Source organism: Acinonyx jubatus, chromosome A3 (assembly GCF_027475565.1).
Source record: "Acinonyx jubatus isolate Ajub_Pintada_27869175 chromosome A3, VMU_Ajub_asm_v1.0, whole genome shotgun sequence".
NCBI lineage: Eukaryota > Metazoa > Chordata > Mammalia > Carnivora > Felidae > Acinonyx > Acinonyx jubatus.
In genome coordinates this window covers 52,602,674-52,617,978 of record NC_069388.1, presented here as the reverse complement: position 1 = coordinate 52,617,978, position 15,305 = coordinate 52,602,674, and positions in this window count along the sequence as shown.

Genomic DNA, 15,305 nt, shown 5'->3' with positions numbered 1-15,305 from the left:
CCACACTAAAAGAAGGGCATGGGGGCCAGTGTCCTGAGCTGTGCTATGGCTCCCAAAGTCAGGGGCTGTGTTTGTAGATATGTACATGTGCCATGGATGAACAACAAACCCAAATTGGAATCTCTATTGAAGAAAGAACAATGTCCACATTCATGAGTTAAATTTTAATTTAGAAATTTATGGCCAAGTATCTGTTTCCTTATAACCATTAGTAAGTTTATATTTTTATTGTTCTGCAAATGTGTTTGGATTTTAACAGTCTTATGTTTTGTATTGGCAAGCTAGGTTCAGCATATCTACTTTGATTCAATAACCATTGTTTTAATAGCATAATGCCTGCACAACATTAAGAGAGTAAGCTTGGAAATGGAGACAAAAAAAAAACCCTCAATGTTGGAAGATGGGGTTTAAAAATGTGTTTAAAATGTATTTATTTGACTTTCCTTATCATGCATAAGAAACAGTACAATACAGAGAGGTTTACTGCACAGTGTGTGATGCTCCTGTATAGGTGGTGGAGATTTTGAGAATCCACTAGGATAATGGAGGCTGTCAGCATGGGGCTCAGTGCAGAGAATGGGGGAGGGGAGTGGGATGGGGCAGAGGAAGCAGGTGTGTCCAACTCAGGCAGGTCATGTAAGGGACACAGGGTCTGGCCAGAGCAATGTGAAATCATTGTAGATTTCTAGTGGCAAAGTGTCATGATCTGAAAAGACTGGGTTCTCTGCAGGGTTGAGAATAGGTTGGAAGAAAGGAAAATCAGGGAGACCTGTGTGGGGGCTCCCAAGGAGTAGAGACAGGAAAGGTGGAGTCTTAGCACTGGCTATGGAGGCTGGTGGGGTGGGGAGCAAGAGGGAGTCAGTTTCTGGTTTACTCCATTGCATAGGTCCTGGGACCAGTCTCAAAGAGAAGCAACATTAAAAGAGCAAGTTTGGAGGTGCAGCAGTTCATCACAAGTGGTTTAACCATGCCAAATTGGAGGTCTTGTGGGAGGCAGATGTGGGGGACGGACCTTGAGAGAGCTCCACCCCCCAGTCCTGGGGTCAGGGTATCCCTGGGGTGAGAGCCTAGCTCTGACTCTGGAACTTGGGTCACCTGTGAGCAATACTTTGCCTCTGTCCTGTTGGTCCTAGTACTACAAGGGAGGGAAGACTGAACTTGAACTCAAGGCTTTCTCATTGAAATCCAGCTTTATTCACTTACAAACTAGTGGGGGTTCTTAGGCAAATTTTTTAGTGTTGGGAGCCTCAGTTTCCTCATCTGTAATCCAAGACTAGGCTATCTGCTGCCTTCTTGCCTCAATGCTTTAGAAATGTAAGTTATCACAGAAGACACAGCAAAGCAGAAAAAGCGTTTCCCTTAGGGTTTTGTTCCTAAGACCTGGGTTCAGGAGATGACTGTATGGCCTCTGGGAAGTAACTTAAAACTCTGTCTGCTTTTCCTGTCCTGCAAAATATAGAGAATGAGAGTTGTGAAGGGCTAATATCTGTTGTTGTGAGGTCAAATGATGCAACGTGTCAGAAAGTGATTTAAGAGCTCTAATGAGAAATGTTAAGTATTGTTAACACTCTCACGATTGTAAATTCTGACTTGTTTCTATGTGGCTGAAGGAAATGATAAATGATCCCTGATCTTTTTCAGGCTTTCCTGTGGGTGGTGACCGAGACTTGGAAGTCTGATGATCTGGAGTGTGGGTGTGGCAAATCTATTTAGTGCAGTTTTCTTTGAGTAAATGTAAATGGAGACTCATAGGCCAAACCTGAGAAGATATGGATTTTAGTTTATTCACTTCATGCTTTAATGGAATAAGCTGGATCAGATAGTTTATAGTAGCATCATGCATTCATAACATCTAAACACACTTTAACACGTAAATAACATGGTATTTACAAAATGGACAGCTTTTCGATATTAAATTTTGCTGGCGTTGAGGCATTTTTACCCTGTTTGCTTTTTTTGAGTTTGAAATATACAGATTTGAAATCATGGTGAAGTTAATTGACATGGAATTGTTGTGATATATGTATATATACATTAATTTTGATATATTGTTCCCGAGAGGTACTTTTTGGTTTGATGCTGCTTCAATTTTCAGAAGGTTTACTGCTTGTCTATTAGCTTATTTCTTACATTTTTCTTCTCTGTCTTCAATTACATGGGGTTTTTTATCTTGTGTAAGGCATTTGGAATGAAATGTTGGAGGCCTTGCTCTATATCTCTTGACGAGTGGGGTCTGCCTGACAATTAATCAGAACACGGTGATCTGTTTACAACCAACAGCACTTCATCACACGTGCTACAGCATTCGGGAGAAGATATGTTATGGTGTTCTCTGTTTGTCTCTGTGTTTTCTTTCTTCCATCCTCTGCGTGGCTCACCCAAGCCGCTTTTCAGCTGTCGCCTTTAGTTTGCTGAAATTTACATCAGAAGACGTTTTGTTTTTTGGTCTGTGTTATCACTTAAAGTTGTGACAATGCTCTTATTGCTGGGACATCAGTTATCAATGATATTGAAGATTCAGGACAGGGTAATGGTTAGGAATACAGGCTTTAGAATCAGATATCCCTGTCTCTACCACTTATTGGCTGCATGACCCGAGCAAGTCACTTTACTTACCTGGCAAAAACAGTGCGTGTTTGCACAGGCTTCATCAGCCTTGCAAATAAAGTCTTTGAAAACCTGTCCCAGACACAAGATATTAAAGTAAGGACTGACTACTACAAAAGAAAACCCCCAAATCGTTGTGGATTAACATAGTAGAATTTATTTCTCACTCAGTAAAAGTCCGATTGCTGGCTTAAGCTCTGCTCCATGCAGTCATTCAGGGGCTCAGGGTGGTAGAATATTTGCCATCTTTGACATGTGTCTTCTAAGGTTGTTCTGGGCGCCAGCCTTCAGTTAGAAGGTAGGAAGAGAGAAGGGAGGATCATGTGAGAAATTCTCATGGGATGGGCCTGGAAATGTTATACACCACTTCCATCCACTCTTCCTTTGTCACTTCACGAACAGCCAGGGCAATCAGGAAGTGTAGTCTAGTTGTGTCCAACAGAAAAGAGAAATTGTTGGTAACCCCCCTCCCCCCTCAGCATTTGCCACTATGGATCATATGAAAGAAAGGACATATGGCACTTGCTTTCAAGTTACAGTCTGGTGGAAGAGGTGAGAATAACACATATGAAGCCATCTAAGAATGATTATGTGCTACATGGTACAGCACTGACATTAGATGTTAGGGGAGTTGTGAGTGAAGACATCATGGTGGACTGGATTAAGTAGGAAGTCTTTCTGGAGGAGGTGGGATTTGCCATTTGATATACAATTTGAGTTTGTTCTTAAAGACTAGTGAGCTTTGGACACGTGGAGAGGTGGGGAAGCATATTGGGATTCATTTACCAAGATAAGATAAAATTTATCCTGATGATTGCATTCATTTTTTTATATGTGTACCTCCTGTAGGTCAGGACAGGAAAGCCAACAGAACACCAGTGGGCTGACAATGATTTTCCTAAGCCAGTATAAGATAAGCAGGTGTATCTAAGTCCTGTTTGATTTGCATTCCCATGGCAAATATCACTTTGTGTGTCCACAAAATGCAGACACTAAAACGTTAATCTGGGTACATCCCAGAGATACTGTGAATGTAACTCCATGAACACAACCTACCACTTATTTGACATCATCCTTTGGGTGTCTGAAAGGCATCACAATGGCAACATGTTCAAAAAAAGGGGGACCTCTTGATTTTCTGCAACACCCAAACCTATCCCCCACCTCACTGCAGGGAGGTACTAGCAATGGGTTGCTCAGGTCAAAAACCTAGGAGTTCCCTGGATTTCTCCTCTCCTATCATGCTCCACCTACAATCCATCTGTAAGGTCTTCTGCTTTACCCTCAAGATACATTCTGTATGTAATTATGTCTCACCTTCTTCACAATTAAAACCCTAATCCAAGATGCCATCAGTATGCTTCCCTGGTTCTGCTCTTGCCTCTCTACAGAGGAGTCTTCATATAGCAACTAGAGTGAGTTTTTAAAAACTTAAATTAATTACTTAATTCCCCTGCTCTAAACTCTTCAATGATTTCCTATAACGTTCAAAATAAAATCCAAGGTTCTCACATGCAAAGAGCTAGTCTCCTGTCATTCTCCCTCATGATCAATACGGTCAATGCCCTTAAAAAGCTCCTTGGGGCTTTTGCATTTGTGGTTCTTTCTGGGTGGTACCGTCTTCTCCCAGAAGTTCATACAGCTTGCTTCCTCACTTCATGTAGATGTGTGTTCAAATATCAGCTTCTGAAAGAGGCCTTCCCAGACCTTCTCTCTAAGACTCCCCCCATAGGATGACCTCTGTACCCCTACCATTTTTATTTCTCTTCCTGGCAGTAATCCCTTCATTTAATACACATTTTTCTACTTGTCTGTTTTTATCTTCCCCCCGGAGTCCATGAGGACAGAGCCCCTTGCTCATCATGTGCAGCTCTATGCCCAGCGCTCGGAACAGTGTGTGCGCAATGTGCAGCAAAAACATTTCTTCAGCAGATAAATAGATGAATGACATATTTGGGGAGAGGTACTGAGTGTTATTAGTCCAAAACTTTGAAGACTACATTATCTTCCTTCTAGGGCTGGAGGGAATGCTTGGGAAATGCTAATGATCTCAAAGTGCATAAAAAAACAGTAAAGTGATTTAAAATAGTGTTGGAAGATCTGGGTTTTCACCATAGTAGATCTTTGTGGTGGAAATCATAGGAAGGATTCAGAATTCCTGTGTTCTGGTCCCTGCTATGCTTCCGAATGTATTTTTATTACTTGAGTCTCACTTTCTTTATACTTAAAATGAGGGAGCTGATCTTCATGACCTCTTTGTAAGATTTCTACCAATGTAATATCTGTAAAAGGGTTTGAAAAGGAGCAGATATGATAAAACTTTATTTAAAAAGTAATTAATAAATGTGTATTAGGCAGCAATTAATAAAGGAACCACTAAGAAACATTGTTTCATAAACCTATGAAAAGAGATCTGTTGCAGGGACTTGACCTTGAGCAACTGGATAAGCAGCCTCTGTAAGCCTGTTGACGTTGTTGCTGGTGCTGGACCTTAAACCACAGAGCAGGCAGATGGAAGGGAAGATGGATGTAAAGCAGGAGAGACAAAGGACAAGCTGGAGCCTACAGGGATACACTACACCTGCGGGTTCTCATTCACCCTGACCCTGATGGCCTGGGTCCTGCAGGAGAAGTTGGCATCCTTCATTGTGTAGCTGAGCACACACCAGGCCCTGAATTGGAACAACTATAGAAAGATCTTGGGGGAAGGTGGGATGGTTTCAGTCCTGTCTGCTGTCCTAGGCTAACAAGTGACCTAGTATGTAAAGGACAATATGTACCAGCTACTAAATGGCTGCCACTTCACGTCCACCATCCGGATCTTGCATAGGAAGTTCTCCTGTGGCCCACCCTAACAAGAAACACATAAGGAAGGAAATTCTGGGAATAGAAGTCCTGCTGAACCAAGAAACAAATGCTAAATCCTCCTGAAATAGATTTGTGATTACGTGAACTAATATTTTCAAGATTATAGACGAGGGAAAAACTCTCTTTTGTGGGTCTTTCAGCTTTAGTAATCAATTTGAACCCATCAGTGTTGTAATAATGAAACACATGCATTCTTTGGGGAGATGCTGGGGCATCCTAGCAGATGGATCCAGAAGGGAGAGGGGATCATCTAGTCCACCCTTGGTGTTTGATTGATGAAAAATCTAAGGCCTTGGTAAAGTTCCATATCTTGTCCAAGGTTACACACCTCCGTAGTTGTACCTCTGGGATAGCACTCAGAAAGAAATCTTGAGCATCAATCCTGAGGTCTTTATATTATCTCATTCTTACCCTTCAGGAATGCTGGGTGGGGGTATCCTCTATCCCATCATGGGATGAAGCTGGGCACACCTTATGTGACTAAGGACACACAGAAACTGCTGCTAAGGAAAAGTGGCTTGCCTTTCCTCTGCTGCAGGACCTCGTGTTCCTGGAGCCATGGAGAGAAGGGGTGGTGACACGGCCAGTGGAAGAGGAGTGAGAATCACCTCTTTGTGTACTCTGTACTTAAAACACAGAAGATGGGGCCTCCCCCTGTCCACAGGCCCCACAGAATTTTATCCCCACACTCTAAGTTAAAAACAGAGCTGTAGGCCTGCTGGGGACTAACTCAGATTGGTATGAGGTGGGAGAATGATTAACAGCAGGTACTGGCAACACCAGTCCAGCCTATGTGTTTTGTGACCGATCGAGACTCCTGGAGTAAATGTTTTACCAACAGTTCGATTGGGAAGGTTATTTATTTTATTTTATTTTATTTTATTTTATTTTGTTTTTTTAACATTTATTTATTTTTGAGAGACAGAGAGAGACAGAGCACAAGCAGGGGAGGGGCAGAGAGAGAGGGGAGACACAGAATCCGAAGCAGGCTCCAGGCTCTGAACTGTCAGCACTGAGCCTGACAAGGGGCTCAAACTTTTGAACTGCGAGATCATGACCTGAGCTGAAGTCAGACGCTCAACCCACTGAGCCACCCAGGCGCCCCAACGTTTTCCTAATATTAATTCAAAAGCAGAATCTCCACACAGTAAGTGTGGATTAGCTTGTCCTTGTGAGATATTTTAGTTTTATTGGTATTTACCATGATTATTAACTTGGCTTTCATAACTATGGTCTTTTATAACTTCCTCAGTATGTCAGCACATAAGCTAAAACACTAACTGAAATTCCTGGAATACACAATGGCATAGGAAGGGCAGGAATTACTGGGGCTAGGCCCACTTCAGAGGCTGGCCCTCTCATCCTAGCTGAAGCTCAGGATGCCTTCTGGGCTGAGGTGGGGCAGGGACTTCCAGGGACGAGGGTCACTGAGTCACACACTGAGTCATTGTGTCCACTGCCGTGGGCGTGGGCAGGGTGTATTGACTGATGTTAACTGTCACAAAGAATTGTAAGATGTGGTGGTTCCTAAGGTAGCTCTGAAAGCAGCCAGTTAGCCAGGAATCTCACCAAATGCAAAGAAAGGACACCATTTTTCAACAGAGCATTCCTCTTTCAAGGGAGATTCTTTTTTCTTGTTTGTTTTTAATATGAAATGTATTGTCAGATTGGTTCCGTACAACACCCAGTGCTCATTCAAGGGAGATTCTTGTACACAAACTAGTCAGTTAAATGAATTAATGCAGACATAAACACCTCCAATCAAGGACAAGGCCTACTTACACAATGTCTATTCTGCAAGAAGTAGTTTTCTAGAGTCTCAACAGCATAGCAAACAAAACAAAAGAGCACAACATCACATATCTACCTACAGCTTATTGTTAACTTTGTGATGGATTTCCAAGTGGGATGTTGGGCACCTTTTAAAACATCCACAGTCATTCATTTGGTCCCAATTATGACAAAGAATATACCAGGTAAAATGTTTACGATTTAGGCTATAATTGGTGGCCATAGATTCCACATTTCCTTCACTCAAAGTTAAGGGGCCTGATAGGAATACCTGCGTAAGACCTGAGGTGTCAAAAAAAAAAAAATGGCTAAGAAGCAGGGTGGATTTATCCAAGTTTGGACAAAGTGACTGAACATAGAACCAATCTTTAAAAAATCTAGAGATCTATTTTATAGAAAAAGGATTCAATTTGATTGGTAGCCTCAGACAGCAGAATTAGGACAACAGGTAGAAGTTTGGGAAGGCAAATGCCAGCTCAGTATGCTGGAGCCATTTCTTACAGCCAGAATTGCTCAAAGAGCAAGGTGATGGGGAAATGGTGAATTTCCATCATAGCACAGGCACCGTGTCAGCCAAGGTTCTTAGGTTGCTGGCAGCTGAAACACTCTCTGAATAGTTTTTAAAAATACAAAGTAAACAGGGGCGCCTGGGTGGCGCAGTCGGTTAAGCGTCCGACTTCAGCCAGGTCACGATCTCGCGGTCCGGGAGTTCGAGCCCCACGTCAGGCTCTGGGCTGATGGCTCAGAGCTTGGAGCCTGTTTCCGATTCTGTGTCTCCCTCTCTCTCTAATCCCTCCCCCGTTCATGCTCTGTCTCTCTCTGTCCCAAAAATAAATAAACGTTGAAAAAATTTTTTTTAAAAATACAAAGTAAACATAAATGTAAATGTAAATATAAATATAAATATTGGTTGAAGTTCAAGTAGCCCAAAGCATCTCAGGAAAAGATGAATTAGGTCTCAAATCAGAAACCAGGACAGCTCCAGGGACCTAATTAGAAGAAACTAAGAAACTAATGGCTTATCTTTTCAGGGAGCCACCTTTAGACTAAATGTATTACTTGGCTCAGTTTAAGATTTCAGTTCTAATCAGAAGCATGTGATTGCCCTACCTCAGATCACATGCCTTTCCTAAAGCAAGTCCACCTTGACTATGTCATGCAAGGCAAGAGAGGGTCATGAGTGCAGTTGTGTAAGGTTGTGCACTGCACAGCTCAGAGGTTTTCAGAGGTTTCCTAGAGGCTGTGCACTGCACAGCACATGTGCTGAAAGGGCTGGTTCTCCAAATCAGAATGAATGCTGGGGGGCAAAATCAACAGATAAACCAGGGTCATCATTTGCCAGAAAATGTTATAAGGGGCAACCAATAAAGGGTGGTTTATTTGGGAGGCTTTTGAACCCTGAAAGATTCTTGTAGGTAATAAGTTCTTTGGTCTTCTGATATTCTTAGCATATCATGAGAATCAGGGTGTTTGGGGTTGTTTTGTTTTCAAATTAAATTGAAAATGGAAACATAAATCTTTATATGTTGAGACCTTTTCCCATTACAATTGTCTTTCGTAATTCCCACCCTTACTTCATCCACTCTGGCCTCCTTTGGGGCTTTGGTTCTTTTCTCTTCATTCTGGAATGACATTGTTAAGTTGCACAATTAAAAAGACTAACCGTCCTTTCTGAAAATGTTGTTTCTTGTCTTGATGATTTTTGCACCAATATACACATATCTTTCTATATTTGAAACATTTAAATTATTTTTATATGCTTTAAACTTCACTTTCAAGAATTTACTCACAGTTTAGTTATTTCCCATCTTTAGGGTGATATTCCATTTTTGACTTTGTAAATTCCTATTCAGTGGGTCTTGGAAGAAGAACAGAATTCAGCTGCCTCAGCAGGAACTGACAGCCGTCTCTGGTCCCACACAGTACCTGGTCAATAACTCTACAAGCAACACTTAGCAGCTCCACGCTGCTGGCTAAGTGCTGGCATTGCATCAAACTCAGTTTTCTTTGTGAACGTAGACCTCCAAATACAGTGTTCTAAAACATTATTAAGCTCTTTCTTCTGGCAGTCCAATTTTGTTAGGGAGAAGTTGAAAACTTTGCCTGATGTATAGTTCTGGTATTATATGTTGTGAAATACAATTGCTTTTTTTTTCTTAAGAGCTGTACTGAGAAATAATTTGTATACCATAAAATTCAATGTACTGTTCAATGACTTTTGGTACGTTTACAGAGATGGGCGACTATCACAATAAGTAAAGAAAAGAAAAGAAAAAACAAAACAAAACAAAACAAAACAAAACAAAGAAAACCCGAGACTGTTTTCTTAGTTCCTGCCTCTTGATTTGATCCTTGATAATCAAACACTTAGAGTTTATTCTTTTCACTGCGTGAGAGCAGACAAACATTGAAACATATCAAGTTACCTAAAACTCTTCTTTAACTACATTCTCCTCTGAGGATCATATGATTTTATTATGTAACATTCTGCAAGGACTTGTCATTCAGACCACTTACAGATTAATTAGCCATTCCCTGGATTTATATCTAATTCTTGTAAGTATTTAGTTTTATTTTTACTTTTTCTTTTATTGTTTTAGTTTTATTTTTTCTACTTCTGCTTGGTCTGCCTCTGAAAGGAACATCTGTGGTGATTTTTAAAGATCCTAGAACAATATTCTCCCTAAGCTGACACATGCGGAGCTCATGCAGTGTCTATAAAATATCCTGGGGTTCATTTTTAAGACCTTTGCCCGGGGTACATAGATAAAAGAATCGGCAGAGAACCAAAGTTTTGTCTCTCGATACAAGCAAGGTTGGAGCCAAGTCACAGATCAAAGAGGGAGAGAAGAAAGAAAATGGGCTAAGGCTCTGTTTTGAACTATCCAACTCTGAATAATACCAACTTCCTTTCTTGCAGATCATTGGCGTTCCATGAAAGGATTTAAAAGAGATAATTAAAAGTAAGTAGGCACTCCTTACGGCTGCACAGGATGATTTTCTCTTGGTCTTACATATTATTCTATCCTTGTGATCCTCAAAGATCTTCTTCCATGCTGAAGCAGGTCCTATAAAAACAGATGGGAAAATCTAAAATCTTCCTTTAGGGTCTGTCTGTATGTGTGTGTGTATACATACACATTTTTGTATATATAATATACATATACACACTGTTTTATGCATACATAAATATACACATATGAAAAAGAGACTATTAACAAACAAGGAAAGGGATGATAATTACAAAATTGAGGACAGTGGGAGAGCTAGCGAGATAGAGAAGAGCACAAAATTAGATGCAATGACTCTTATGAAATAAGGTTTTGATTATTTATTTTATTATAATGCTTCATAATTTATGTTCCCCCTCTCTCTCCAGATATATGTATCAACCATTATATAGATTTTCTTTTTTGTTATTTAAAAAATTTTTTTTAATGTTTTATTTTTTTTGAAGACAGAGAGAGACAGAGCATGAGTGGGGATGGGGCAGAGAGAGAGGGAGACACAGAATCTGAAGCAGGCTCCAGGCTCTGAGCTGTCAGCACAGAGCCCAATGTGGGGCTTGAACTCGTGAACTGTGAGATCATGACCTGAGCCAAAGTTGGACGCTTAACCAACTGAGCCACCCAGGCACCCCTACATAGATTTTCAAGAAAGAATAATACTTCATTACCAACTAGCATTTATCCAAGGCATATTGTGAATGGTTCAATGTTAACACACTTGTTTATGTATATCACTGCATTATTTATTAAAACATTAAAAATATATATAGTTATCATGATTCCAAAAAAGCAATGATCAAACTCTACCATTTCTGATAAAAATGTTTAGTAAACCTTAAAGAAGGAAATTTCTTTAACTTCACATAGCCTGTCAGAAAACTGCAGAAAATACCATATTAATGGTGAAACACAGAATCATTCCACCAGAGCCTGGAATAGACGAGCTGCCCACTGTCACCAGTCTAATGGAATGTGCAGTAAAAAAGACAAAGAAATTAGGAATGATAATGTTGGAAAAAAAAAAAGAAAAATTGACACCATTTTCAGACAATATGTGATTTATGTTGACATTGAAAGGGAAACAATGAAATTATTCTGCAAGATGGTTGATTAAGATCAATGCATGAAAAGCAACAGCTCTTCTATACCTTATTAAAATTACTTTAAGATATGCTGGAGGGGCACCTGGGTGGCTCAGTCAGTTAAGCATCTGACTCTTGGTTTCAGCTCAGGTCATGATCTCACAGTTCATGAGTTCGAGCCCTGCATTGGGCTCTGTCTGCATTGACAGTGCAGAGCTTGCTTAAGATTCTCTCTCTCTGTCTCTGCCCCTCCCCTGATCTCTCTCTCTCTCTCTCTCTCTCTCTCTCTCTCTCACAAAAATAAATAAATAAATAAACATTATGAATAAAGATATGTTAGAAAACACATATAGTTATGAAAACCTATAGAAAAACTTGAAACATTTTTTTTCTAATTTTTTTTCAACATTTATTTATTTTTGGGACAGAGAGAGACAGAGCATGAACGGGGGAGGGGCAGAGAGAGAGGGAGACACAGAATCGGAAACAGGCTCCAGGCTCTGAGCCATCAGCCCAGAGCCTGACGCGGGGCTCGAACTCCCGGACCGCGAGATCGTGACCTGGCTGAAGTCGGACGCTTAACCGACTGCGCCACCCAGGCGCCCCTGAAACATTTTTTTTGAAAGACCAACATGAAGGTAGTGAAATTTAGAGACATAATGTGTGTCTGGATATAAATACTCGATATTTGTTTATCCGACAAATATTTATTTAGTCCATAGTGTACATCAGGATTCTTCGTACATACTAATGAAAATAAAATAACTCCTGCAAGCAGGCAGTGACAGATATTGAAAGAATTGAAAGGACATTGTGGAATAAACATAAGACAGTCAAAAAAGATTGGGAGTGCTGGATGGGGAAGGTGGGGGTTGCTATTTAAATGCAATTGTCATCAAAGTTCTTATCAGAGAACTGGTATTTTAGCAAAAACAGGAGCTATCTGGATGGGGAGTATGCAGACAGGAGGAAGCCTGCCGTAACAGCCCAGGGCAGAAGAATGCTTCCTCAGCGGTGAGCTGCAGAGCAGTGAGCATCCGCAAGTGGGGAACTGTGGTGACAGGTGGTGTATATTTGGCCTTAGCTTTGGGAGGAATGGAAGACCATGACAGATTATGAGTACAGGACTGACATGCTCTAACTTGCGTTTTTAAGGAACTCTGTTGGCTGTTATGTTGAGAAAAGACTCCACAAAGGGAATGAGAACAACGAACCTAATTAGGAAGTCATTGCAACAGTACAGGGTATGACTGAACTGGCTGAGAAGTGGTCATGTTCTGGGTTTCTAGTAAAGAAATGGTTGAGGATTTGGATGTGGGGTATTCACGAAGAAGGAAGAGTCAGGGATGGACCTGATGGTGCTTATGTTTGGCAAACAGAAGGTGAAGTCATCATTTACTGAGGGCAAGACAATGTCTTGGGTGGGGAAGTGGAGGTCAAGGGAGAGTAAGTTGGATAAATGGGATAAGGATGAATATATCCCTAAAACAATCTTTAAATGCAATGCAGTACCCACCCTTATCCTAAGAGAAATGTTTTATGGAATCTGAAGAGCTGACATTAATATTCATCTGAAAAACTGTAGTAAATTACAACACTATTTCGCACCAAACACATTTAAAAAATCTGGATGGATTCTTTTCCAGGTTTATTGAGATATAATTAGCATATTGCATAAGTTTACAGTGTGCAACTTGATTTGATGTACTTACATATTGCAAAAATGATTACCACCATAGTGTTGGCTAATACTTCCATCACCTCACATATTTCCATTTCTTTTTTGTGGTGAGAACATTTAAGACCTATATTCTCAGCAACTTCTAAGTATATAATACAGTATTGTTAACAATAATCACCATGCTATGCATTAGATCCCCAAAACTTAATGATCTTATAACTGAAGTTTGTACCTTTTGATGAACATCTCCTATCCCCCCTCTCCCCATTTGAGATTTTTCTTCTTTCTTAATGTAGGCATTTATCACTATGAACTTTCCTCTTAGAACTGTTTGTGTGGCATTCCATAAGTCTTGTTATGTTGTGTTTCCATTTTTGTTTGTTTCAAGGTTTTTTTTTATTTACCTTTTGATTCCTTCTTTAACCGACTGGTTATTTGTTTACACATAGTTGTGAATCTCCCCATTTTTCTCATTACTGATTTCTACTTTCATAGCATTATTGTTGACAAAGTTACTTGGTTGATTTCAACCTTCTTAAATTTACTAAGACTTATTTTGTAAGCTCTCATATGATCTATCCTAGAGAATTTTGCATGTGTGCTCAAGAAGAATGTGTATCCCGATGCTGTTGGATGGAGTGTTCTGTATATGCCTATTAGGCCCATTTGGTCTAAAGTATAGTTCAAGTCCAACATTTCCCTGTTGATTTTATGTTTGGATGATTTAGCTGTTGGTTAAAGTGGGGTAGTTAAGTTCCTTATTATGATTGCCCTACAGATCTGTTAAAATTTGCTTAGTGTATTTAGGTGCCCTACTGTTGGGGGCATATATATTTATGATTGTTATATCTTCTTTATGAATTGACACTTTTATCATTATATAAATGATCTTCTTTGTCTCTTGTTACAATTTTTGGCTTAAAGTTTATTTTGTCTGTTATAAATAGCTACTCCTGCTCTGTTTTGGTTTCCACTTGCATGAAATATCATTTAACTTAAACTCCTATGTAGTCCTTTAGCTGATGTGAGTCTCTTGCAGCATATAGCTGGGTTTATTTTTAATCCATCTACCCACTCTACGCCTTTTGATTGGAGAAGTAATTTATTTGCATTTAGAGTAATTATTGTTCATCAAGGACTCACAATGCCATCTTATCTGGATTAGTTAAAGAAGCAATTATAAAATCAAACTTAGGGGTGCCTGGGTGGCTCAGTTGGTTGAGCACCCAACTTCAGCTCAGGTCACAATCTCACAATTCGTGGGGTTCGAACCCCACAATGGGCTTTGTGCTGACAGTGTGGAACCTGCTTTGGATTTTCGGCTCCCTCTCTCTCTGCCCCTCCGCCATTCTCACACACATGCTCTCTCTCAAAACTATTTAAAAAATTTTTGAAAAAGTAAAATCAAAAGTATAGTCAAATATAAGAAAACATTTTTGTAATCTTGCACTAGATTACAGTGAAATTTCAGTAAAGTTTAAAAACACAGCAAAGTAGAAAATACATTACTTGCAATAAATATAAAAGTTAAAATATTATTCATATTTTGCAAATAATACCTACACATCAAGCAAATAATGCTGACAACCTCATATAAAATGATCTAAGAATATGAAAAAATAATTCACCAAAGTAGAAGTTGTAATAATGGAGAACTAATCATGAAAAGCCAGCCATTTTTCAATCTTAATGGAGAAATACAAATTAAGTGAGACGTGTTTTGTTTTGTTTTGTTTTGTTGTGGAAGGGGAACAGAGATGTAGTTGGCAAAATAAAGAAAAGAATAGGTATCATTCAATGTTGGCAAGAGCATGACAAAATAGATCATCTAATGAAATGTTTTGCTGATTCAGTTGGAAGAGCTCATTTTCTTTGGGTGAAAAATATGTTAACTGTTTATCGCTATTTAAAATATGCTTATCCTTTGATCTAGCAATTTCACCTGTAGAGAACACATTCTTGAGAAATACTCAGGCATTTTCGTTAATATTTCTGTATAATATATTCTGTACTATAAACATGTAGGTAAAAGTCTATATACACTAAACTGATAGTAATAGCAGTTACCCTTTGGAGAGGACAGGGGTCTGTACTGGAGTGGCAGGGGCATTACTCTCTGTTCCATTGTTTTTGTTGGTGGTAGTGCTGGGGATGATGGGGATACATATAATTATGATTAAAAGTACTAGTAGGTGGGAACACATATAAGAATGTTAATTGCTACCTTGAAATAGAACACCAAAATGAAACAACGGTAAATAATCTAGG